This window comes from Oncorhynchus nerka, linkage group LG4, assembly GCF_034236695.1.
Source record: "Oncorhynchus nerka isolate Pitt River linkage group LG4, Oner_Uvic_2.0, whole genome shotgun sequence".
Taxonomy (NCBI): Eukaryota; Metazoa; Chordata; class Actinopteri; order Salmoniformes; family Salmonidae; genus Oncorhynchus; species Oncorhynchus nerka.
Window position 1 is genome coordinate 41,433,548 of NC_088399.1, and position 27,677 is coordinate 41,461,224.

The 27,677-nt window shown below is 44.2% G+C and overlaps 1 pseudogene; it reads right to left on the bottom strand.

Moving 5' to 3' along the window:
• Window positions 1-5,920: 5,920 nt before the first annotated feature.
• Window positions 5,921-27,677, bottom strand: part of LOC115124917 (protein phosphatase Slingshot homolog 1-like) — a 28,202-nt pseudogene continuing 6,445 nt past the window's right edge.

The following is a 27,677-nucleotide window of genomic DNA, read 5'->3' on the forward strand; positions in this document are numbered from 1 at the left end:
AAGGTGCTCTGGTCAGATGAAACCAAAATTGAACTTTTTGGCAACAATGCAAAACGTTATGTTTGGCGTAAAAGCAACACAGCTCATCACCCTGAACACACCATCCCCACTGTCAAACATGGTGGTGGCAGCATCATGGTTTGGGCCTGCTTTTCTTCAGCAGGGACAGGGAAGATGGTTAAAATTGATGGGAAGATGGATGGAGCCAAATACAGGACCATTCTGGAAGAAAACCTGATGGAGTCTGCAAAAGACCTGAGACTGGGACGGAGATGTGTCTTCCAACAAGACAATGATCCAAAACATAAAGCAAAATCTACAATGGAATGGTTCAAAAATAAACATATCCAGGTGTTAGAATGGCCAAGTCAAAGTCCAGACCTGAATCCAATCGAGAATCTGTGGAAAGAACTGAAAACTGCTGTTCACAAATGCTCTCCATCCAACCTCACTGAGCTCGAGCTGTTTTGCAAGGAGGAATGGGAAAATTTTTCAGTCTCTCGATGTGCAAAACTGATAGAGACATACCCCAAGCGATTTACAGCTGTAATCGCAGCAAAAGGTGGCGCTACAAAGTATTAATTTAAGGGGGCTGAATAATTTTGCACGCCCAATTTTTCAGTTTTTGATTTGTTAAAAAAGTTTGAAATATCCAATAAATGTCGTTCCACTTCATGATTGTGTCCCACTTGTTGTTGATTCTTTACAAAAAAAATACAGTTTTATATCTTTATGTATGAAGCCTGAAATGTGGCAAAATGTCGCAAAGTTCAAGGGGGCCGAATACTTTCGCAAGGCACTGTATATCTACAGTAAGAGCATGATCTTAGCACACTCTTAGAATAGTACAGGAAGGCACACGACAGAATTAAACCAATCCGATCATGTCCCATCAGTAGCATCATGCAATCTGAGTTCAGCTGTTTCCACTGGCACTTTGAAGTCAACCCAGGTTGGGCTGGCCTTGGTGGGCTAGCTCAAATTGCGTTTCCACTGCCTCCAGAAATGTGAAATTATGTCATATTGCTAGGTAGCCAATATGTGACTGCAGCTGGCTTCGCTAATGTTGCTAGCTAGCTAGCTAACAAGATGAAGAATTTAATTCACCCTCACCATGCTGTAACTAACGTTACCCCATACTCCTGCCAGTGCCAACCAGGCTCAGAGCCGTGTAGCTAGCTTTCAATACGACCTGGCCAGCTAAAATTCCTGCTAGCTCACGTTAACTAGCTAGCTTGTTTCAACTCTGATTTGCTTGCTAACATTAGGTAGCTAACATTCAAGGGCTGACTGTTCTCATAAAAGTTTGTGTAGTGCAAACATGAATGAAGGATCCAGCTATGGCGGTAATTTGTGTCATGTCTGACTACTACAGTACTGCTTATTCGTGTGCTAGGTAACAGCGACAAGCCCAGACAAGCTAGCTAAACGTTGTATCAGCATCCAGCAGGGATCAGCTTGGTGGTTGCATAGTAACGGCGTCACCAGCTCGAACTCTAATTGTGAAACTGGGCTGCGCTGGCCCGGGATTCCCTCGAGCCAGCTGGAATTTGAGAATTACATTCGAGCCAACTCGAATTTGTCCCTAATTTTAAGTGCCAGTGGAAACGGAGATTTTGAGAATTCCATTCGAGCCACCTCAAAATTTGGCCCTAATTTTAAGTGCCATTGGAAACAGGGCTTTAGAGAATTCCATTCGAGCCACTTCGAATTTGTCCCTAATTTTAAGTGCCGGTGTAAACCGGGATTTATAGCTCAGCAACAGAGTGCTCTCCTGTGTCCTCCTTCAAATCCATTAATTGTTTATGATTGTTATGACAACGAGGACCATGGAAAGATCGGCTGGAATAACATAAGAGTCACAAGGGCTTTGACTTTTGAACTGGGTTGTCTGTCTGGGAACTGGTCAGGACAGAGTTTTACGACTGACGTAATGGACGGCCGAGGGGAGATTATTCAAGAGGAACAAAATTCAACAGGCTTAAAAATAGCATGATGTTTCTTAGTAGTTCTAGGTTGCAAACAAATATACAAAGTATTAGGACCTCAACTGACCATCACACCAAGGTCAGTTTATTATCTGAAGTAAAAACTTCATTTACATTGCCAAAATCTTCTGAAATGCACATAGGCCCATTGGATGTAAATGCTCACTGTCTGTGTCATCACAGTAACTAGCGCTATGACACAGAAATGTGATACCATGTCCTTAACAGCACATGCCTTCAGAAAATATTCACACCCCTTGACTTTTTCCACATTTTATTGTGTTACAGCCTAAATTTAAAATGGATTTAATTTAGTTATGTCACTGGCCTACACACAATACACCAGAATGTGAAAGTGGAATTATGTTTGTAGAATTATTATTTATTTTTTAAATGAAAAGTTGAAATCTCGAGTCAATAAGTATTCAACCCGTTTGTTATGGCAAGCCTAAATAAGTTCAGGAGTAAAAATTTGCTTAACAACTCACATAACAAGATGCATGGACAATAATAGTGTTTAACATGACTATCTCATCGCTGTACCCAATCTGCAAGGTCCCTCAGTCGAGCAGTACATTTCAAACACAGATTCAACCACAAAGACCAGGGAGGTTTTCCAATGAAGGGCACATATTGGTAGATGTTTAAAACATATATTTTTTAAGCAGACATGGAATATTTACATTTACATTTAAGTCATTTAGCAGACGCTCTTATCCAGAGCGACTTACAAATTGGTGCGTTCACCTTAAGACATCCAGTGGAACAGCCACTTTACAATAGTGCATCTAAATCTTTTAAGGGGGGTGAGAAGGATTACTTTATCCTATCCTAGGTATTCCTGTAAGAGGTGGGGTTTCAGGTGTCTCCGGAAGGTGGTGATTGACTCCGCTGTCCTGGCGTCGTGAGGGAGTTTGTTCCACCATTGGGGGGCCAGAGCAGCGAACAGTTTTGACTGGGCTGAGCGGGAACTGTACTTCCTCAGTGGTAGGGAGGCGAGCAGGCCAGAGGTGGATGAACGCAGTGCCCTTGTTTGGGTGTAGGGCCTGATCAGAGCCTGGAGGTACTGAGGTGCCGTTCCCCTCACAGCTCCGTAGGCAAGCACCATGGTCTTGTAGCGGATGCGAGCTTCAACTGGAAGCCAGTGGAGAGAGCGGAGGAGCGGGGTGACGTGAGAGAACTTGGGAAGGTTGAACACCAGACGGGCAGCGGCGTTCTGGATGAGTTGTAGGGGTTTAATGGCACAGGCAGGGAGCCCAGCCAACAGCGAGTTGCAGTAATCCAGATGGGAGATGACAAGTGCCTGGATTAGGACCTGCGCTGCTTCCTGTGTGAGGCAGGGTCGTACTCTGCGGATGTTGTAGAGCATGAACCTACAAGAACGGGCCACCGCCTTGATGTTAGTTGAGAACGACAGGGTATATTCCTTTGAGCATGGTCAACCTATTCGTTACACTTTGGATTGTGTATCAATACTCCCAGTCACTACAAAGATACACACGTCCTTCCTATCTCAGTTGCTGGAGTGGAAGGAAACTGCTCAGGGATTTCACCAAGACACCAATGGTGACTTTAAAACAGTTACAGAATTGAATGGCTGTGATAGAAAACTGAGGATGGATCAACAACATTGTAGTTACTCCACAATACTAATCTAATTGACAGAGTGAAAAGAAGACTGTGCAGAATAAAAATATTTCAAAGCATCCATCCTGTTTGCAACAAGGCACTTAAGTAAGCAACACATTTGGCAAAGTCATTTACTTTTTGTCCTGAATACAAAGTGTTATGTTTGGGACAAATCCAATACAACACATTACTGAGTACCACTCTCCATATTTTCAAACATAGTGGTGGGTACATCTTGTTATGCATGTAATTGTTAAGGACTGGGGAGTTTTTCAGGATAAAAAAGAAACAGAATGGAGCTAAGCACAGGTAAAATCCCAAACACTGGGAGATGAATTCATCTTTCAGCAGGACAAAAACCTAAAACACAAGGCCAAATCTACATTGGAGTTGCTTACCAAGAAGACAGTGAATGTTCCTGTGGCCAAGTTACAGTTTTGACTTAAAACTGTTTGAAAATCTATGGCAATACCTAAAAATGGTTGTCTAGCAATGATCAACAACCAATTTGACAGAGCTTGAAGACTTCTGAAAATAATAATGGGCAACTGCTGTACAATCCAGGCGTGGAAAGCTCTTAGAGACTTACCAATAAAGACTCACAGCTGCCAAAGGTGATTCTAATGTGTATTAACTCAAGGTGTTGAATACTTAAAAGTATTTTTGTATTTTTCATGATTTTGTTTTACAAATGTTAGAATTTGTCTTCCACTTTGACAGAGTATTTTGTGTCGATTGTTGAAAAAGACAAATAAATCCATTTTAATTCAACTTTGTAAGACAACAAAATGTGAAGTAAAAAAAGTAAAGGGGTGTGTGAATACTTCCTGAAGACACTGTAGCAATACATGTTCAATGTTCATAGGGTGTTGATTTAGTAGACTACAAAATGGAGTGACTAAACATATATCCTATGGATGAAAACCAAATGAAGACATCCTGTAGCCTTTCATTTCATGTCCACGTTCCAGTATCTGTTTGATTCCGCAGGGTGACGTGATTGAGGACAAACAGGTGACAACCTCTTGACCCTGCATCACTAATCCTGCCCGCTGCCTCTCTAGCTATTTCAGGCTTAAGTGGTGCTGAGAGCCACTCACTGATTTTTTTAGGCTTATCCATGTAGGCCTAGAGAACGCCCTTGTCCAGGGCTACTCGTATATGAAACATTTTCAGTAAGCTCCCCAGACAATTATACTGCATTAAACCCAGCCCCACAGTGATCAATATTTTAATAATCATTGAATATGATAACATTTTTATTTTATTTTTTACTTTAAATTCTGACAGGTCAATACAGTAGGGAACAGTGTGTAAGCAGAGCCACCCTTGTTTATAGGAAACCATACACAAAATTCATAATTTGACCAAATATTTAGGAAGAGGTCATCATTTCATGGAGTCTGAAGGAAGAAACCACATGGAAAAAGTGGTAAGCAAGTCAGGTCCAAAAAACAGATTCACCAACACAAATTAATTTGTGTTAAGAGTTTTCATGATGCTTGTATCTAAACCAAAGTAGATCCTTTTAAGATTGTTCTAGACATCAGTTGGAGTCTACATAAGTGTCAATATGAGGTCCTAAAGCTAGCATTAAAGTGCATCCTTGTAGCTGTGTGGGCTAATATAGTAAAAATGTTTGCCTTGGGGTAAGCCAATGACCATGAGTTGAGCCAATGGTTGATCCAATGTCAAGTTGAGCAAATGGAAGTGTTTTCTTCCCAGGTGTAATGCAAGGCATCACTGGGATATGAGTTAACAACAGGGCCTGGCCTATGTTAAAAGTGTTAAAAAAGTATGAAGTGTTTGTTAGGTGTTAAGCCTGTGTTAGAAGAAAATATTAAAATACAAAAAGTGATTGTGTTGGGGTAAATAAAGATACGGTTTTTAAAAAGGTAGTGGTAATATTTAATTCAGTACAGACATTTGTAGGAGGCTTAACTTACCCTGTCCCTTGATTCAACTTACCCAATAAGTATGTTGTGGGATAAGTTGTCCCAAGAGACTACTTTTTTTTGGACAAGCTCTATTTTCAAAACTGTAATGTTGACATGAATTTCCAGGGATACACAACATCCGGAAACATATGCAGATATCTTTGTTAGAAAGAATAGTATACTTCCCTTGACTGAGTGATGCTGAATGAAAAAAAAAAGAAGAATGTCTCAACTTATTCCACACAGCCTTAATTTTGTGGCTTAGTTGTTGAATTGAATAAGAGATATTAACAGGTTTGACGACTTGCAACCTTCACCTGATGAGAAATGAGTCATGATCATATACACATATCACATACACTTAAGAGTGGTCCAATTCATTTATTCTATTCTCACAATGTTGTTATGTTGTAGCAACAAAATAAAAATCACAGTGGTATGCTCATCTCAGAGTTCCTTCCGTCTTGTATCCAAGGGGTTATTTTGAGATGGATGTGTACAGAGTCTTATAAATGGCAGCAGCTGGCAGCTGTGGGAGGCATCTGTGACAACGACCTCACCCAAATATCCCCTCCCTCCCGCTCTTTCCATTTCTCTCCTATCATGTGAGGACACTGAGCATCAACGAGAGACATGTGACTCAGATTGAACAAACTCTTAGCAACTCCCGAAAGTCCCAACATAGGCTGTTATGAAACAAAAAGTGAAAGTAGTGCCACATTGGACACACATTTAAACAACTAATAGAAGAGTCAAATAGGTAACAGCTATGCAGAGCCTAGTGTGACAATAAGCCTGCTATGTAATTATTCTGTAGGCCAGAAACGGATAACTACACAAATACCTCTGCTTACTTTTTTGGCCAACTTCAGAACAGCCTATTGAGAGGTGCAAACATGGAGTTGGCTCTGAATCATCATGGCCATGGATGGAGTGGGATGGTTGAGTGTCGATTCCTTTACCCGGGAGTTATATCATGACATAAACTGAGGCACATGCACCATGTTGACTGACACGTGAATGCAAAAATATGTCACTCAGAATAACATCAAATAATATGCTGCTCTAGTTTGATTCCCCAGAGAATTAGGACTATAACATTGCTCTAACCCACACGTCGACAAATATAACTCAATCGGAATTGATGTAACCTATCCATAAAAGTCTACATCTCTGTCGTCATGGTAAGAGCATTTTCTTAATGTCATCTGAGGCTAGGGATTCAGAACGGAGGTAGGGAGGCACTCACCCCAGTCCGAGTTGTGGAATCCGCAGGCCGGCCTGCCTGTCTGTCTAGCCTGTTTCCCCGAAGGACTATAAAGTTGTTTTGTTGGAGGTACTCCTTCTTCCACTGTCAGTCTCCTTTGCTTCCTTGCACATCCCCGTCCATCCCGTGATGTCAGAATGACTTAATTTGACTAACTCAATAAGAATTCTCTGCCTTGTGGATTTAACCAAGCCCATGCAAAAGCGCTAACGCAAACAGATACTGCTGTTCACAAGAGACAAAAACCCTCCTTGCACATCCCTGCAAAACAAAAGCAGATCTCAATAACATCCCTTTTATTTGACGCACCGCAGTAGACCATCAGTCCTTTCTTCTAGTTAATGTAAAGCTGAAACTCTGCAAGGTCTATAAAGGGGTCAACCCTTATCAGTCATTATATGGGTACCATAACATTAAGATTCCAGTGAACCATATTTAAAACGATAAATAAATGTCTCGCATTTGAGAAAACGTTTGCTTCACGCAGTGTGGAGGAGGAAACGGAGGGAACATGGAACTTCAAGCTGGCTGCTTAATATAGCCTATTAGAGTTGCTTTTCTTCGAGGCATATTTTTGTTTGATGCAGGAAAGTCAGATTAAAGTGAGCCTTGGCATTTGTTTTCTTGTGTGGTGTGATTCAGAAAAGATTGGGAACCAACGGTCTATGTGCATGTAGTTGCAATGCAAGTGTCAGAAGAGGGACTGGACTGTCTCCTCCACATTAAGTATGATCCACTGTAGGCCAGCAGATAGGTTATGCAGAGGAAATGGTTTATTTCCATGATTCACATCCACTGGACATCCTTTTAACAAAATGTAAAATAAATGTTTAAAAAAGTGCATTACACATTAACATAGTGCAAACAATAAGTTACAGCTTAAAATGTAAAAAAGAAAATATATAACAAAAACAATCAATGTAAAAAAAAAAAACTTTCTCTCAATATGATGATGTATGTTTTATGAGTTTTCATTCATTTATGCCTTATATGCAAAAACACATCTAACACTTGTTTATGGTAAGGAATGAATATCAGGGAAAGATGGCAACTTGTACTCTTGACATGAACATCTTGACATATAAGTTCCCCCTCTTCCTATGTCTCAGGGTCTCTATACCCAGCTTTCTGTCTCACACTCTCAAAGCATTGACCAGTTTAAGGATTGTCAAGTAAGGGCAGGTGAACCCTAAGATGCCTGGGAATGTATGTAGAAAACTTTGTTCTGTGCCCATTTGCACAAATAAACCCCTCAGACTTTGGTCTCAATAATAGAAAACAAAATAATAGCAATTGATTGGCCTGTCAAGCAAATACACGTGTGGGAGTGAGAGCGTGTGCTCCGTGTGTACCAAGATATAGCTTTCGAGGGGCATCGGGATAATTCTTTTTGTGGGGGCAGAGGGCAAGTGGCGTTTCCATGGATACACTCATTCACAATGACTCTGCAAAGCCTGTGACGAGGTTAGGACAGACAGAGCTAAGGCCAGGGTTAAGGCACTTAAGTAGAAATAGATTTATTTTTAAATAAAAAAAACAGTGCAGTAGCTTTAAGCATAGCATCAGTTGTGATGGACTAGTTCAAGACACTCCTTTTGACAGCACTTAAATCCTCCGTCATATGGCCTACTGTTCACTGCTATGAGCATGACGTAACACTGGGCACCACTGGCCAACCAAACAGATCCTACAATAATGTCATCACCACACCAGTGTGGTGAAATAAATATTTGAACCATCGGGATCTAATTCCACTCTTAATAATATTATAGGGTATTCTGTAACCCTTTTAATAACCTGCTATGTCAGAAGTTACATCATGCTTATAACCGCTACATGAAGGCATTATAACAGTGGGTTGGAATAAAGCGCAAACCCAAATGATATATGGTGACCTCAAGTGCTAGACATCGGATTGGCTGAACTAGATTCAATAAAAAAAAATGTTTTTTTTAAAAGGGACAGGGAGCAGTTTTGTAGACAAAACTCAATTTAAAACGCTACTACTTCCTATTCCATTCTAATAACTGTATTTCCTATGAGGCAACCTCTTTAAAATTGAATACCTACCAGTGAACACAGGCAAATTCACCCAGTGCCTTAAGTGCAGTAACCTTAAGTGCAAACACCACAAAGTGTTCACTGACCACAGAACCCAACCCATTAATGTGGCTTGTACCCAAATTAAATGCAAATTTGCTTTGACCAGTACCTCTGAGTAACAAACACTGACGATAGTTGCTAATATAACAAATGCAGAGCCACTCATATGATTAAAGGGATAGCTCACCCAAATTACACATTGCTTTCCTTACCCTGTAAGCAGTCTATGCACAAGGTATGACAGCAATCCATTCTTTGGTTTAGTTACTCTGGCACCGTTTCTACATGCTAACATCTTAGCATTTGTGGCACAAATCCCATTCAAGTCAGGGGACCGATATTAGAATTTTCCGCGTATCATGTCCAAATCATCCGAAAGTATCCAAAATTGATTGAGAAACTCAGTCACTTATAGATGTTTTAAACATGATGCGCAAGAAAATCTAATAAAAATGGGGCCCATGACTTGGAAACAGTGCTAGGGAAACTACACCATAGCATGGATTCCTGTCATACTTTGTCCATAGACTGCTTACAGGGTAAGGAAAACAATGTCTCATTTTGTAATTTGGGTGAACAAGTCATTTTCATTTTTCTTTGTTCAGTTATCACAAATCAAAAGCAATCTTGTCTACATATAGTATAGGCCATTTCGTCAGTGGCAACGACATATGTACAGCTCAATTGAAAAAAAGTCAATTGATCCCCTACTTTAAAAGAGCAACAGATGTTTTGCACTCATACACAGACAGCTTTCCCATCGTCACATAGCACTCCTGTCACAACCATGGTAATAAACTCCTGATGTATGCATGCGCCTGCACACACACACACACACTGCCACCATCACACATATTATCCTTGCACACTCAACATGCCAAATGCATTAGTTTATAAACAGCCAAACAACTTTCAAAAGCATTATACCCTTTGGGGCAAAGTAAGTTTAGGCTGGCCACAAAGAAGTCAACTACCTGCATATTATGCGCCAGTTTATCAAATTAGAACCTGTACTAAATAAATACTCAGACTGATAAATATAGGGGTTAAGTTAAGGGAACATTGGTCAAACAGCATGCGGGATGGCAGAGCCTCCAGTCAGACTTGGCCTGTCATACTGTGCTGCTGCTCTACACACAGCTTCGGAAGTTTCTCATGTCTGCTGTAAATAAACTAAACATTGTAGTAGCTAGCTACTGATATTCTACAGACTGCAACAGAAAGCAGAACTGTAACCCCTTTCTGAGAAACTATGATGGTAGATAATCGTCTGTTCCTTCCAATGCCTCAACTTGTTTTTTGTCCCAACTTCCTTGTTTGGCTGTTAGTGTTGCCGTGCGAAAGGCTGAGAAAAGCTGCTTCTTTCCCAAACAGATCCAGCTAAAGCCCATTACGCTGTGCTGCTAACATCACAGACACATTTGGAACTCCCAGGTCTGTGAAAGCAAAAACAAGCTGTTCAAACAAATGTGACTTATACAGTAGTTCTGCTTCAATGTATGGCAACGATTCCATTTTTTTTTTGTTACAGTACAAATAAAAGGGAGTCCAATGTTGCTCTGGCACAATGACAGTTGAATAAAGCCGGTTTCACAAAGCTCCTACACCTACTGTGCAATACCACAAATGTGTGTCAATAGGGAGGAGAATAAATAGAAGAGGAATGCCGTCAGAAAAAACCTTGAACCTAATGTATTTGATTGCCTTTTGAGAGTGATGCAGAGATGATGGAAGAAAGATATGGTGTCAGACACAGTATGTCGGACTACAGCTGGTCTGGAGAAGAGGGGACAGAGCACTAATCAGTGGTAGAGTAATACAGCATTGTGAAATCCCATCCCAAAACAATTTGAACTCTTTCAGTTGCCCACAAATCCTCTCAAACCATACAAGGATGATGATGAGTTCTCAATCAGATCATTGAACTACTGTGCCTATTGCCTTTGCACAGCAGTGGTGAAATGCCAGCTGTGGCGAAAACGAAACAAATCCAACGTTTATATGCTCCCTCTAAACTGCTTCAAAGAAACAAACGAATCCAGGAGAGAATGGAAAACGGGACTTAGTCAATATTACTTCTCTTTCTGCGTTTCTTCCCATCATCCATAGCATTGCTCAAGAAGAGGCTGTAGCCGTGACGACGAGGACACGTTGTGTAACACTGTACGGCCATGAATAGCATATTGACCACTTTTCAAGACATTATTTCATGAAGTACCTCAAATGGAGGAGGGCTGGCTGAGCCAGTCATTGAGAAGAGAGGCAAGTCAACAAAGACAGTCATGGACTAAAATATTCTTGAGATGCTTGTGTTCCGACTGAGGTACACTGCTTCGCTTGAAGAGGCAGGAAGATGCTCATATGATGAAGTCGTTATTCGGTGACACAAAAACGCAAGAGGAAAATACAGTAAGTGAGGATTCAATATTCAACCTTCTGTCTGTTCAGGGGCACATGAGGAGATGTTGAACGAATCGAAGCAGAGGCTCAGTTGCACACATTCATTGAGCTCCATTGAGAGTACCTTCTAAAACAGTATCTCTTATTTGGATTGATAAACAGACAGTACATGTATGTATAATAGGAATTGTGTTGTTATTTTTCTTTCTTCCAGCCAACATGCTGTTAATATGTCTCGAGAGACAGAGGAATCTCCAGGCATGTCTCCAGGACACCTGTAGCAAACCTGGCAAACTTCATCCTCCTTCAAACCTGCTCCCTAAGTTCTGACTGCGGAACCTGTCTGGAGGAGACACACTGGAAACACAGTCAGCTCCTGGGGGTGGATGGGGGCTCAGAGGGTTCCTCTCCCCCTGGTGTGGAGGGGCAGGCTGGTGGCTCGGTGGAGAACAGCTGGGCCTGATCGTCAGCTAGGTCTGAGAGGTCCTCGGTGGAGAAGGTGAGGCCTCCCAGCTTGGCCAGGGAGCTAGAGCGTTTGAGCAAAGAGGGGAAGGTTAGGCCGGCCAGCCTCATGCGGGTTTCTATCTCCTGGGTGCGCTGCCGGACCAGGCCTTGGTGTCCCCCGCGGTTGCTGTGGAGGCTGTCGCTGCTGGAGCTCCTGGTGAGGGTGGAGCCGTGGGGGGAGGACACGGGGTCCAGGTCTGGGCGGAACCCTGGGGGTACGACACCGGGGTGGTGTTCATCTGGGGGTCTGCGGCTGTGACCATGCAGCTGGTAGATGGAATGGGGGTTTCAGAATGCATCCCTACATCCCCCTCCATTTCCTCCACCGCCAAGTGCAGGTCCATCTGCTCAGCAAGCCCAGCCCCTGAGAGTAGACCCTCCATGGCCAGGCCTGAAAGCCTTTCCAGCTGTTCTGCCCTCTGCCTCACCAGTCCCATCCCCAGCTCAGGCCCCGTCCTCTGTAGCTCCACTCCACCACCAGGAGGCTGCAACTCCACCCCAGCAGGCTGCAACTCCACCCCTCCACTAGGAGACTGACCTGCTGGCCTCTCCCCATCCAGGCTGAGCTTCATAAACGTGAGCTCCGTGATGGCTCCGGTCCCAACCTCCCTGCCTGGCCTTAGCTCCTGTTCTTCCTCCTCCTCATCCTCCTGCAGCTCGTCCATGTCCTCCGTCTCCAAGGAGCAGTGTCGGTCTCGGGGCAGCTCCTCGCAGCTCATGGGCGACACCAGCCGCTGGCGGTAGGCCTCCAGGCGGGCAATGGTGGCAGGTAGGGTGCAGGGGGAGTGGGGGGCAGGGGTGTTGGTGAAGTGGGTGCCAGGGGGGTCTATGGAGATGGTGGGGACCACTCCGCAGTGACGTGTGGGGTTAAGGCGGTGGGTGCGGCCTCCTGCTGGGCGCTCACAGCGCCGCCCTGGTGGCAGACGCAGGCAGTCTTTACACGACTGGTAGGAGGGCTTGACTTTGTAAGGGTTTCCTGTGCTAGCACTGTCCTAAACAGAAGAAACAGAGAGAGGGAGGGAATGCATGGTCAGACAGAGGTCTCGAAGCTAATAAAACACCAGATATTATGACACCTATAAGATGCTGGTCCTTGAAATGAATGGGATCGAATAATGACAGAAAAATTTGGCTTTACAAGGCATTACAATTACCCTCATGTAAGCTTAATATTTTAACCTTAACCCCAAACAAGTTCAAGTCAAAATTAACCCAACTTTTACACCCCCATTTGTATAGATACAGGTAGCTATTGACTGCCCCACTCACGTCGAAGGTAGCGGGGCAGCTGCGCTTGGCAGCCAGGCGGTTACTGTTGTTGGCGTTCTCGTTGTTAAAGCGGTTCATGTTGACCTGCTCCTTCCTCTCTTCGTCCTCTCTCGCTCCCTCCCCTCCTGCAGCAGTCCAAGCCAGGGCGGCCATCTCTGCCTCCTCCTTCTGCGCCTCCTCCTCGTCCTCCTCCTCCACCGTGCTGAACTCCAGCCTCAGCCTCATGTCCTCCAGGGGCTCCAGGCGGCCCCCACAGGTCTGGGCGGCGGTGCCTTCCCCGGGCAGAGCCAGCTGGGCCATGGGGAAGCCCTCGTCCTCCAGAAGGGCGTCCCTCTCCACATCCTCGATCTCAATAAACACCCTCTCCATGCCCAGCAGGGGAGGACCACGCACTGGGGTGGAGGGCTCGCTGTCTAGGGCCGTGTCCGACAGCCGTCTGAAGTAGTAGTTGTAGTTGAGGGGGTCCAAGGGCTCCACCTCCAGGCCCAAGCTCCGGCAGGGGGAGGCTCCGCAGCCCTCTCCCCCCCAGGCCTCACCCTCCACGGGCGTCTCCTCTCCGCCACAGCACTGGCCAGACGCCTCATCTGGGATGTCCTCTCCTCCCTCGGGCCTCCACAGCTTGTTGTGGCGCTGCTTACTGGGGGACAGGGGGGGGACGGGACGGGGGCGGGGTTAGAGTGACCATGTGTACAGACAGACATCATAGACATAATGAGATGCTTAGCCACTAATAAACATTGTGGCCATTATCTGCAGTCTCTCTACCAAGCTAATAATACACAAATAACCTTACAGATTGCTTAACTTAGCTGACCCCGTCTAAACAGCTACGGTGGTAATTTAACAGTCACATTTGATCTGATCTCTATGCAGCGAGTTAGGTAGAATTCCTCATGACTGCAGTGGAGTGAGAATGTAAATTAAATGGTAGAGACAAGGCACAGCTGGTTACACAGCGCCTTTGGGAAGTATTCATACCCCTTGGCTTTTTACACATTTTGTGTTACAGCCTGAATTCCAAATAGATTTCCCCCCATTTACGCACAATTCCTCATGACAGTGAAAACATGTTTAGATATCTTTTCAAATGTATTGAAAATGAAATACGGAAATATCTCATTTACACAAGTATTCACACCCCTGAGTCAATACATGTTAGCGTCACCTTTGGCAGCAATTACAGCTGTCTTTCTGGGTAAGTCTCGAAGAGCTTTGCACACCTGGATTGTACAATATTTGCACATTATTTTGTTTTAAATCATTCAAGCTCTGTCAATTTGGTTGTCATGGCTAGACAGCCATTTTCAAATCTTGCCATAGATTTACAAGCCGATTTAAGTCAAAATTGTAACTCCGCCACTCAGGAACATTCAATGTAGCCTTGGTAAGCAACTCCAGCGTAGATTTGGCCTTGTGTTTTAGGTTATTCTCCTACTGAAAGGTGAATACAATAACATGACGCGGCCACCATTATGATTGAAAATATGGAGAGTGGTACTCAGTAATGTGTTGTATTGGATTTACCCCAAACATAACACTTTGTATTCAAGACAAAAAGTTAGTTGCAGTATTACTTTAGTGCCTTGTTGCAAACCGGATGGATTCTGCACAGGCTTCCTTCATTTAACTCTGTCATTTAGATTAGTATTGTGGAGTAACTGCAATGTTGTGGATCCATCCTCAATTTTCTCCCATCACAGCCATTAAACCATGTAACGGTTTTAATGTCAACATCGGCCTCGTGATGAAATCCATGAGTGGTTTCCTTCCTATCCGGCAACTGAGTTAGGAAGGATGCCTGTATCTTTGTAGTGACTTGGTGTATTGATACACCATGCAAAATGTAACTAATAACTTCACCATGTTCAAAGGGATATTCAATGTCTGCTTTTTTTTATACCCATCTACCAATAGGTGCCCTTCTTTGCGAGGCATCGGAAAACCTCGCTGGGCTTTGTGGTTGAATCTGCGCTTGAAATTCACCGCTTGACTGACGGACCGGACAGATAATTGTATTTGTGGTGTACAGAGATGAGGTAGTCATTCAAAAAAATCATGTTTAACACTTATTGCACAGTCCATGCAACTTATAAGACTTGTTAAGCACGCAATCTCAATTAAATACATTTTAATTTCTGCCTGTAACACAACAAAATGTGGGAAAAGTCAAGGGGTACTTTCTGAAGGCACCGTATACCTGAACAGACCTACATACCGTAAAACTTCAATTAAAACGCTGAGTCGCAAATAGCCGTCTGTCCCTTTTAATAGCCGGGCCTCTGCACACATTTCAGCAAATAAACGGCTATTTCAAATAAACGCTGGGTCTAAGTGAATTGTTTACTAGTGAACCTCCGTACCCTAAAGATTGCGTGAAACACGATAAAGGAGACCAACATCATTGCCATGGATGAGACGGCAGTGTGATTTGACATGGTCGGCTCAACGAGTGAGAATGGTGCTAAAGTACGAAATTGGGTTGATGACATGCAGCCTAGTCTTCGCAAGTCTGATCTGCGATGGATCTGTTATTATAAGGTTTATACTGGTCATATTTTGTCACAAACAAATGTGGTAGTCTTTTCAACATTTTATTGAGCAAAAGCTGTGTGCATTAAGGAAATACACGCCTGGCTCAAATAGAACCCTGTCTCTAATAAGCGCCGGTTGTGTGTGATTGAAGCAAATAAACACCTGGGCTATTAATTTAAGTTTTACAGTATACCTGTATAGTGCTCCAGTCTACCCTGACTGACTCACCTAGCGTCCAGGATGCCCTCGTACTCGGCCAGCTGCCTCATGAAACCAGCGTTGGGCCGAGCGATGCTCCTCTTCTGCTTCACAAAGTTGTAGGCCTTCTCCAGAGTCCAGCCATACTCCTTCATGGCATACGCTATGACCGTGGAGGCTGACCGGCTCACACCCATCTTACAGTGGACTAGACACTTAGACTGGTTCTTCCTGTGGGGAAATAATACGTTTTACATTAAAACCCTGCTCATTTAGAAGATGTCTTATCCATAGTTACTAGGCTGTCCACATAGCTTATAGAATAACTTCGGCCAAGACAGAGGCACTAGCCACTATTTAGTAGACTACATTGCCTTTATTGAGGTTCTGTGGTGAATACTTCACATGCTCCCATACATGTTAGCCGTTCAAGGAGTAGGGTTCAGTTTGTTTTGAGAAGTAGGCACTCACTTGGCTCGGACAATGAAGTTGTAGGTCTCGTTCCAGTGGGCCAGCAGGTCTGTGGCCTCCTCGTCGTACACCCGGATGTTGTGGTAGGTGAACATGCCCGGGAAGAAGTTGTCTATCTCCCTGGTCACGTTGAGGATGTGGCCCACACTGCATCAAGAAGAAAAAAACATGTCAGTCTTTAGTTCAGTGGTGCTAGCGATGTTCTAACAACAGACCTTTTTGCATTGGTAGGTCTTTTGAAGGAGAGATTCAACAATGACCTGACAGACATGTATTGTCCTTGAGAATACAGAATAATACAACGCTATGTTTGTGAGCCGGCGGTTAGGGAGCAGTTCTAGACATAGCTTTAGTGTTTGTGAGACGCCCACTCACCCACAGTCCCGTAGTTCCTCTAGATTGGAGGCATTCCACTCAGAGCCCTAGAGAAGAAACAAACAAAGGAATGCACATCAAGACAACTTAGTCAGGTTACAGGGGTGAAATGAACTGTAACTACACCAGGGTTACAGTGAGAGGTGCGGCAGGAGTTCAGAGGTGGACGGTAGTTACATTTGAGTCATTTAGCAAAGTCATCCAGAGTGACTTACAGGAGCAATTAGGGTTTAGTGCCTTGCTCAACGGCACATAAGCAGATTTTTCACAGTCTGCTCGGGATTCGAACCAGCGATCTTTCGGTTACTGGCCCAACGCTCTTAACCGCTAGGCTACCTGCTGCCCTAAGGGCCGCTCTTTTGTACCTACATGTACAGATAAACCATTTGATACGAAAGTAGATCTGTTTAAATTCTTTCGCAAGATTAAACTTAAGCATGTGTTTTCGCAAAGCACTGTTTCGGGCCTAGAAACACATCAAAGAACTGGTACCCATTTTAAGCCCAATAGCAAATTCTGTCCTATGGTTAACAACTCCTCGATTAATACCTATTGTTGGTTAGTCGAACAAGAAGTGATGTCAGTATATAGGAGACAAACAAACCACATTCAGAAGAATCTCACTAGAACAGAAGAACAGGCACTTAATTAATGAAAGATTCTTCTTTGGTTATTAAACCTGCGGATAAGGGGGGTGCTATGGTTGTTTTAGACTATGAAAAATGTAAAGAAAAAAATTCAGAGACAACTGAGCAATGAACGTTTCTATAGAAAACTGAGTGTTGATCCCACACAGGTGTTCCAAAGGGAAATATGCTCTAATCTGGAGCCCTATTAAACCACCTCATCTCAAAACCTGAATATCTTTGCTGCAAATGTGCCATACATCCATGCTTGTACATTTGACCGAAATTACTCAAACCTAAAACACAACAAGGCAATTATCCAGGCAGACCAGTGGTTGCAGGAATAGGCTCAATGCTAGAGCCGTTGTCGAACTTTGTAGACATTTTTATTAAAACTCATGTGCAAGCATTGCCATTATATGGAAGAGATGTCGAGGGTCTATGTACCAGCATTCCCCATGTGGCGTAGCGGGCAGCCCTAGCTCACTATTTGGGAGACAGAGATACTCTCGAATATCCACCAACTAAATTAATTTTTAGAGCTGGCTGAATATGTTTTGACGTATAACTATTTCAGGTTTGATGGTGAATACTGCCTCCAAATGAATGGAACATCGATGGGCTCCACATTCGCTCCGAGCTATGCTAACCTCTATGTGGGTCTTCTTGAAGAACGTTTTGTTGAATAAAGCCCTGAAGTGGTATCATTTTTTGCATATGGGAAGGAACGAAAAAAGAGCTGTCAGATTTTAATGGCACTCCTCAATGACATTGACCCCAATCTCAAATTCTCTATTGAATATGACACTCGGCGTTCATTACCTCGATATGTGGATTGAGAAATCAAATGGAACCCTGTTTACTACTCTGTATAGAAAAGAAACAGACAGAAATACTCTTATTACAGGGGGACAGGTTCCATCCTGAGCCGTTAAAAAGAGGACTTCCAAGAAGCCAGTTGTTCATACTGCGTCGTATATGCCATTCCACAGAGGATTATCTAGAAAAAGCAGCAGAGATGCGCATGAGGTTTCTAAGAAGAGGCTATTGCCCACAATGTGTGGATGAAGCTCTTCATTTGGCATTGGGAAAAACACGAGATGAACTGCGACCAAAAAAGACCCAGTAAAGCTAAAGAACACTCTGTAATGTTCACAACCACATATACTTTGAACTCGCGAAAAGTGGGAGATGCGGTCAAGAAACACTGGCATATTTGAATCATCGGACCCAGCTTGGCCGGCTGAATTTTAAAATATCCACCACTTATTGTCTATAGGTGAGGTCGCAATTTACACACGATAAATTGGTTCATGCCAACTGTCAGCCACAAAAGAAAATCAGCCAGGCTCTTTTACACCCTCTACCAAATGGTAGCTATAAATGCAGAGGATGCGCACAGTGCAACAACAATGATGAAGTGTGAATATTTCTGCCACCCAAACACAGGAAAACGGTTCAAAATAAATGACATTATTACGTGTTCCACCAACCCATTTTATTTACATTATTAAATGTCCATGTGGGCTGGGCTGTGCTATGTAGGTAAAACCTCTTGTTCTCTTAAACAGAGAATCACTGAACATAAAAGTTCGATCAGGAGAAAGGACAGGAATTATCCAGTCGGAGTACATTTTAATGACCTAAAGGAGGACATTTCTACCTTTAGATTTTGTGGCAAAGAGAAAGTTAAGATATCAGACAGGGGAGGGGATATTAATAATACTCTGAGTAAAAGAGAATGTTAAATGACTTAATCATGAAATGCCTATGAATGTTGTGAATTTGAACATGAATTATTTAAGATTACTCTGATGTTTTTCGTACAATGTACCCAATGATTAATGAAAACTTGCTCGGTAGGTCTATGTCCTCATTGTGGTTTTACAGACGTGTTTAATATGTCTTATTTACACACTTTATTTGAATATTTATGAAATGTACACTGCTCAAAAAAATAAAGGGAACACTTAAACAACACAATGTAACTCCAAGTCAATCACACTTCTGTGAAATCAAACTGTCCACTTAGGAAGCAACACTGATTGACAATACATTTCACATGCTGTTGTGCAAATTGAATAGACAACATGTGGAAATTATAGGCAATTAGCAAGACACCCCCAATAAAGGAGTGGTTCTGCAGGTGGTGACCACAGACCACTTCTCAGTTCCTATGCTTCCTGGCTGATGTTTTGGTCACTTTTGAATGCTGGCGGTGCTTTCACTCTAGTGGTAGCATGAGACGGAGTCTACAACCCACACAAGTGGCTCAGGTAGTGCAGCTCATCAATGCGAGCTGTGGCAAGAAGGTTTGCTGTGTCTGTCAGCGTAGTGTCCAGAGCATGGAGGCGCTACCAGGAGACATGCCAGTACATCAGGAGATGTGGAGGCCGTAGGAGGGCAACAACCCAGCAGCAGGACCGCTACCTCCGCCTTTATGCAAGGAGGAGCAGGAGGAGCACTGCCAGAGCCCTGCAAAATGACCTCCAGCAGGCCACAAATGTGCATGTGTCTGCTCAAACGGTCAGAAACAGACTCCATGAGGGTGGTATGAAGGCCCGACATCCACAGGTGGGGGTTGTGCTTACAGCCCAACACCGTGCAGGACGTTTTGCATTTGCCAGAGAACACCAAGATTGGCAAATTCGCCACTGGCGCTCTGTGCTCTTCACAGATGAAAGCAGGTTCACACTGAGCACATGTAACAGATGTGACAGAGTCTGGAGACGCCGTGGAGAACGTTCTGCTGCCTGCAACATCCTCCAGCATGACCGGTTTGGCGGTGGGTCAGTCATGGTGTGGGGTGGCATTTCTTTGGGGGGCCGCACAGCCCTCCATGTGCTTGCCAGAGGTAGCCTGACTGCCATTAGGTACCGAGATGAGATCCTCAGACCCCTTGTGAGACCATATCCTGGTGCGGTTGGCCCTGGGTTCCTCCTAATGCAAGACAATGCTAGACCCCATGTGGCTGGAGTGTGTCAGCAGTTCCTGCAAGAGGAAGGCATTGATGCTATGGACTGGCCCTGCCCGTTCCCCAGACCTGAATCCAATTGAGCACATCTGGGACATCATGTCCCGCTCCATCCACCAACGCCACGTTGCACCACAGACTGTCCAGGAGTTGGCGGATGCTTTAGTCCAGGTCTGGGAGGAGATCCCTCAGGAGACCATTTGCCACCTCATCCGGAGCATGCCCAGGCGTTGTAGGGAGGTCATACAGGCACGTGGAGGCCACACACACTACTGAGCCTCATTTTGACTTGTTTTAAGGACATTACATCAAAGTTGGATCAGCCTGTAGTGTGGTTTTCCACTTTAATTTTGAGTGTGACTCCAAATCCAGACCTCCATGGGTTGATAAATTTGATTTCCATTGATCATTTTGTGTGATTTTGTTGTCAGCACATTCAACTATGTAAAGAAAAAAGTATTTAATAAGAATATTTCATTCATTCAGATCTAGGATGTGTTATTTTAGTGTTCCCTTAATTTTTTTGAGCAGTGTATATTGTTATATTTGGTAGCACTTATTTGTTTTTTCCTTCGCCTCCAACCCCTTTCCGTGCGTGGAACGGATGTGGGTGTGGCTAGGTCTACATAAGGGTGTAAATGATTTTTTTAAACCCTCAAAAGCTCTGACGAAGGCCGTGAGGCCGATACGTCAGCTTATTAAAGATCAGTGATACTATCAAGAGCCGTGTGCGGTTTCCTTTTTTCCTTCATGGATACAAAGAGACCATTAGGATGTCAAGAAAGGTTCTTACCAAGTAGAGGTGGTCGAAGATGAGTGTGGCTTTGTCCATCTGACCCAGGATCAGCAGCATCTCGTTGTCGATGAACTCTTTGTACTCCTTCAGGTTACAGCTCATATGCTGCTCCAGCTCCACACGGATCTGGTGGGGACATATCGGGTATTAGGTTGCACCATGGTACTGAAGTTGGGAGGAACTATGTACAAAAAGTGCTATAATTTCTTAACGGTTCACCCAACATGGATGAAAATACCCTCAAATGAAAGATGACAGTCTGCACTTTAACCTCAGACATTGTGTCATTTCAGAGCCAAAACAAGGACAAACGTGTCACCGCCCCAATACGTTTGGGGCTCACAATACCTCCTTGGAAGTGACATTCTCCAGGTCACGGAACATCATGATGGTGCGTAGTTTGGCTTTGATTGCACACTCGGTTCTCTCGCTCTCGGTTGGCCTGTTCAACATGCGTCAATACATTAAGACAATTATGAATGTAACCAGCACATTTCATTTCAACAGAAAAGGCCCAGTTAACACCATAATGGACAAACAGTACCTTCTGAGATTGGTAATGCAACTGGAAATGAATCATACTAAAGTCAACTGAAGTGAACTTTGCTAAATCGGATGAGTGAGGTCTTACCGGTCGACGAACATGGCAGGTGAGTCGGGCCGCGTGGTCTCCAGATCGGTCATAGCGTTCCACTCGTTGATGCAGCTCTGCTCGGAGGTGATACAGCTCTCATAGAAGCCCATCCAGGTGAGGGCCATGCCCCCGGGGAAGTAGTTGTACCTGCGAGACACCTCGCATGCCTTATGGAGGATCTGCAGGGCAGACCTGAAGACACGCCGGTAGCAGAAGCTCTCAGTCATGATACAGGCTCACAACAGTAACTGGTCAGTAGCTATTCCACTGATCTAATGACATGGAGAGTCAGTCTTTGGATCATTGATTTTTAATGACGGCAGGAAATTCAGAGCACATTATTAAGGCGGCTTGTCAGATCCAGAGAAAATATGAATCTGTTAAGAATGAAAGCAAATTGTAACGTCTATTTACCAGTAGATGGTGCATGGACACTGTCAGCGCTTTTTTTCTCCAGCATCACAGTGTTACCAGCCTGAATAGTTCAACTAGTAGTTTATGATTTTCATTCCATTGATTGTTGATATTAAGATGAAACCAACACCACAAGCCCAAGGTGGTAAAGTACAGTACTGTCCACAGACAGTCACTATGGTTTCAGGGAATATAAGGTTACCAGAGAATGATATTCTGAAGTACCCAAACACAGTAGAAATTAAAAACACAAAACAGACACTTACCACATGGCCTGCACAGAAACAGGCTTGAAGACATGCGACCGTCCTCCTGTGGTCACACTAAATCCTCTGAGGAGAGAGAAGATGGGAGGATGAAGGATTAGGTTGGGTTCATGGACAGAGAGAGGGAGATAGAGAGAGTGGTTTGAAAACACAAACCAGGGGCTGAGCTATAGTGGCTCGGGGTGCTATTCAGGAAACAAACCAATGGAACATTCCTCCAGCATAGAGAGAGGGATGACTTTAACAGCTCAGCAAGAGCTCATCTGCCACATGGAGGGATGAAAACGGCTGTAGTTCACTATACTGCCCACTGGAGGGCAAAGTAACTCATTCTGCGTCCCTTACAGGGCTGAGCCGTTTGAACGGGCTTAACGAGCAGAGATACTTCATGGTTGACTGTGTGAATCCAGCTTGGTTGTCTGTGGGATGTACTGCGTGTGACACATACCGTACCTTTGTGGAAAGTTCCATGTGGGGGGCAACTCTACTGACAGCCACGTTATAGAGGAAAAATGTCCTTTCTATGCCTGTGATGTGGTTGCCCCACCTAGATATCTGAAGATGTAAGTCTCTCTGGATAAGAGCGGCTGCTAAATGACTAAAATGTCAAATGTAGAAGAGCAGCACTTACCCATCTCCATCCAAATGGATCTTCGTATCGCTCCAGAGCGGTAGCACCATCCCGATAGAGCAGCTTTTACTGGGAAAAATACAACAGAATCAACCATTTCTCTAAGACAACAACAAACCACATTGTAGTCTATCACTGCTGGCTGAGGAGGAAAGACAGGTGGGTACCTGTCCTTATCGGTGAAGTCCATCCCTAGCAGGATATTCTCCTCGGTGTCCTGGCGACCACTGGTGTAGACCACAACCATGTACCGCACGCGGTCAGACCAACCGCTCTCTAACCGTACAGCCTGGGTTACAGCAGGAGGAAGAGGTTGCACTGTGTAGCATCTGTGCGTCAATCAATATGGGTGGTAAGTACATTTGTTAGGATTTGACTCACCAGTTTAATGCGGTCCTCAGAGCGGAGGGTGTTAATCATGACCTGCAGGTGTTGCGGTAAGTCACCTAGGAGAGAAGAGAACCACATACCATCATCCAACTGCTTCAGGTGGTGTGTCCCGATCAATCAAACCGATCTACCCATCAGCCATAACTTGTAGAACTATTTCCAGCTCAGCTATCCAGGCTCCTATTTAGATGCCCTCCTGCAGGTTGATCCAATTCCAACCACAGCAACACACGTCTGTACAGAAGTTACACACGGCAGAGCAAAGCCTGAACATCTCATGACGGGACATGAAAATAATTGGGAACGGTGTACCAGAACATCTAATCTCAAGTACAATCCTTGGCTAAACTGATACAAACATGCAGAAAGTCAGAAAGTCAGTCATATGCGTAAACACACAGACAAACCCAAGGTTTATCAGAGCTAAGCATGGACTTGAACGCCTGGTGATGTAATCAAGGAATCTGGAATGCTCCTCACATTGATCTTGTGTTTAACCTGCGTATCATAGGGGAGGAGAGGGGAGGGGTGTGTTTGGACTCCAAAATGAAGGGCTAGCACTCCCCAATCGAACAAATGTCAACAACAACCCTGCTATGAGACATGCTGTATCAGGCACACATATGCCTACGGGTGCATACACACCACCGAGGTAACATCAGCTGCACTGCGGGTTGGTTAGTCCAGCTAGGTGAGTTTATGTAACATCTTGATGGGAAAATCAAACAAGCAGGATCTAGAAAACCAGATCTACAAAGCCACTTTACTGCTAAAAGCAATACCTGCCTTGAAGGCACTCAATCAAAGGCCAGGGAATCATTCAGTGAACATGGGTTAAACACAGGCTCAACCACAAAAGCCAACCCAACCTCAGCAAATATGACCTTTTCTTTGCATGGAGCTTTTAGCAGTGGCATTGTCACGGTTCACTGAACAACAAGCTCAGTGTGTGTCAAGAGTGTTTGTAGTTACCTGCGAGTTTGTGGTGTGTGGGTGTCTTGGGTCCCTGTGCATTGGTGCCCTGCTGCAGGAAAAGGGCAGCTCCTTTGACCATGAAGAAGCTCTCGCTGAGGCTGTAACACAGACAGGCAGACAGGGAAACACACACAGGCAGACAGGGAAACAGGGTTTACAGACGTCTCAGACTGCATCAGTATCTAGTGGTTTTATGATGCAACACAGAGAATGGGGAAGCATTCATTTGAGAAGTGAAAGAAAGAGCACATACTGTACTGTAAGTAGGCAACATATCATCAGAAAACCTAAATAGTGTTGGGCAAATCATTATACTGCTTGAACAGCTTAAGCAGAGTCTGTGGCTCACTGTACTTCTACGGCGTTCTACTCAGAGGACATTAGAAATATTCACTCCATTCTACACCTGTTCGTTCTCCCTTCCCCGTTTTGTTGTGCTCCATTTACGTAGGTCTACAGATTAACAGAATGTCTGTTGTCGCAAAACTACTCAGCCATAGCCTTACTTTACTTCCCATGTCTGTGACAGACACCAGTGAGTTCACTTCAGTGAAGTAAAACAGCCATAGCCTTACTTTACTTCCCATGTCTGTGACAGACACCAGTGAGTTCACTTCAGTGAAGTAAAACAGCCATAGAAAGTTATGTGGAAGCTCTACTGTAGAATATCATAAGGTTGATGTGGTTCAATTAACTGTCCAACCCACAGTATTCTTCTCACTTATCAATAAGTGAGGCTGTTTTTCTCTAGAGCCAGGAATGGAGACAATGACCTGGAAATGTCGAAATGTACCGAGGGCAGAATCAGGGAGCAGAGCTACAGTGAGAGAGAGATAGGGTGGGATGGCTGTTAATTGCTTTTCAAAGGTTCAGTGACCAGCAGAAAAGGACATTCCGAGCTCATCAGTAAGTGAATGTCAGCAGACTTTAGAGACCTTTCCTTGATGAAATATTCCCCTCAGATGATGAACTGACAGAACGTGATTAGGTCCCCTGACCTTTCGGGGAGGGGGGCGGGGGAGATAATTGTGCCCACCACTGTAATATGTCCCCTATCTGGCCAGCACCATCCCCCTTGTCTGGCCAGCACCACCCCCCCCCCTTGTCTGGCCAGCACCATCCCCCCTTGTCTGGCCAGCACCATCCCCCTTGTCTGGCCAGCACCATCCCCCCTTGTCTGGCCAGCACCATCCCTCCCTTGTCTGGCCAGCACCATCCCTCCCTTGTCTGGCCAGGGATGGGCTCTCCTGACTGCCCTGTGCTGGAGGCACTGACCACCCCCGGATAAAAGCTAGGTTTTCATTGGACTCCACAATGTCCAGGAGAAACAGAGCTAAGTGTTCACTGGCCATAACATTGACCAAAAGGAACAGAGCTGGGCTTTGTTAACAGGCAGGCTGCCCTCTCGCTCTGCCACCACACAAAGACCGGTATGACAGAGTGGGTCCGTCACAAGAGCTTTTGTTTCTGTTCAGCTGTTACGTCGTATTGTTTCTTTTCAGAATGTCCTGAAAAGACGATGACGATGGCCTCGGTCAAGAGGTTAGAGAGTGGGGTACGATAAGAAATCAGTTGGGTACATAATATGTAGCTAATCTTTCAAAATGTCCAAAGTACTCTAAATCGGGATGTACTGCATCAATAATCACAATCCAGAAACAAGAGTGACAGATGGATGTATAGACCTAACGGTTTATGGAATATGCTCCAGCTACTGCTAATCCGTCCATTACACTATTACTGAGAACAAATCAGAGCTAATACCCATGTCTCTAAGACAGCTGGGAACAGAAGACGTCTACAAAAGGAACACAGGAATCGAGACAGCAATTAAAACAATACCCGTAAGCAATTCTAACAGTACGATCAAATGCACAATTAAAAGTACACTTTGTATTTATGTCGAAGAAAAATAAGGTGTCAATAAAATGCACAGAGCTACAAAAATGAATGTTACACTTTAAAAAAATTGTTTTATACCAATGACAAATAAACAGAAAATGCAGGTCACACAATACATGCACTTCCAAGTTACTACCATTCAAACCATCTTTGCTACCACTTATCAAGGTAATAATGCCAGTGACAGAAACACTTAGGATTGCTTCTCCTGGAGTGAGTGTGCTGAAGACTTACATTCGGTAGATCTCGCTCTGAGTCCGGACTGCGTTCTCCACAAAGTGAGGCAGCATGGTGAGCATGGCTTCCTGCGAGGGCTCCACCACAAGATGCATCCTGATGCTGGTTACTGGATCTCTCCCTCAGTAGCTCTCTGGTCTACTGGCTTCCTCACAAATCATAGCTTCATAGCATTCACAACCATTTTATGCCTCAAAAACTACATTTGGCTTCTGAAGCACAATAGCCAAGATTGCCTTGGGTTTCTTTTTTTTCTCATGTAAAAAGGCCAAGATTGGGTTGAACTAGTCTGATCATGTATCCTGTCTTGGTCTGGTGTGTGTCTCTCCCTCCTGTCCGTCTGAGTTGTGAGGATTAGTCTTCAGACTTCTGCTGTGTCTGCTCAGCTCTGCTGCTTATCTCTTCCTCACAGCGCGCGCTTGAGCAATCAGCACTCCCTCCGCAACACTCCTCCACAAAAGCTCTATTCAAGCATATTTCGCGTTGGCTGGGTTGGGTGGCAGGGAATCTAGCTCGGCTCAGCTTCAGTCTACAAAGCACGCGTCTGTAGAGTGGAGGCTGTTTGACATGAAGGATCCCTGATGAGACACTGAGCCAAAGGAAACATACTACTCATTGAGTGACATATTCAACTTTGTATGAACCACAACTCGTTCACAGAACACATCCAAGTCCATAATATTCCAGACATAGAGGTTGAAGCAATTTAAGAAAGCTACAAGTTAGACAACACACATACCAAGGAGATCTCCCCTTTCCAAGTCCCTGCATGTAACACACACACACACACACACACACACACACACGGTGAGCACTCTCCTTGGCGGTTGCATAACTCTGTCTGGTACTTGGGGTTTCTGGCTGAGGCAAGCAGGGTGCTGTGAGAACCAAGGGCTGCTGGAGGGTTGAATGTGGATCAGGTTTCTGCCTGTGATACAGTATGGCCTTCAGAGGGGGCAGGTTGAAGTTTATTGTCACAGTATTGTTCTGGAGGCAGAACTGAGCCATTTCCCATTAGATATGCCAGCTGCAAAGTCAAAATTGGCTATATTGTAAAAATAATTTAAAACAAAAATGTGCTTTTTGGTATTCATTTAAGGTTAGACATTAGGGATAGCAATGTGTTTAAGGTTAGGTTTACACTCAGATGTATGACTGT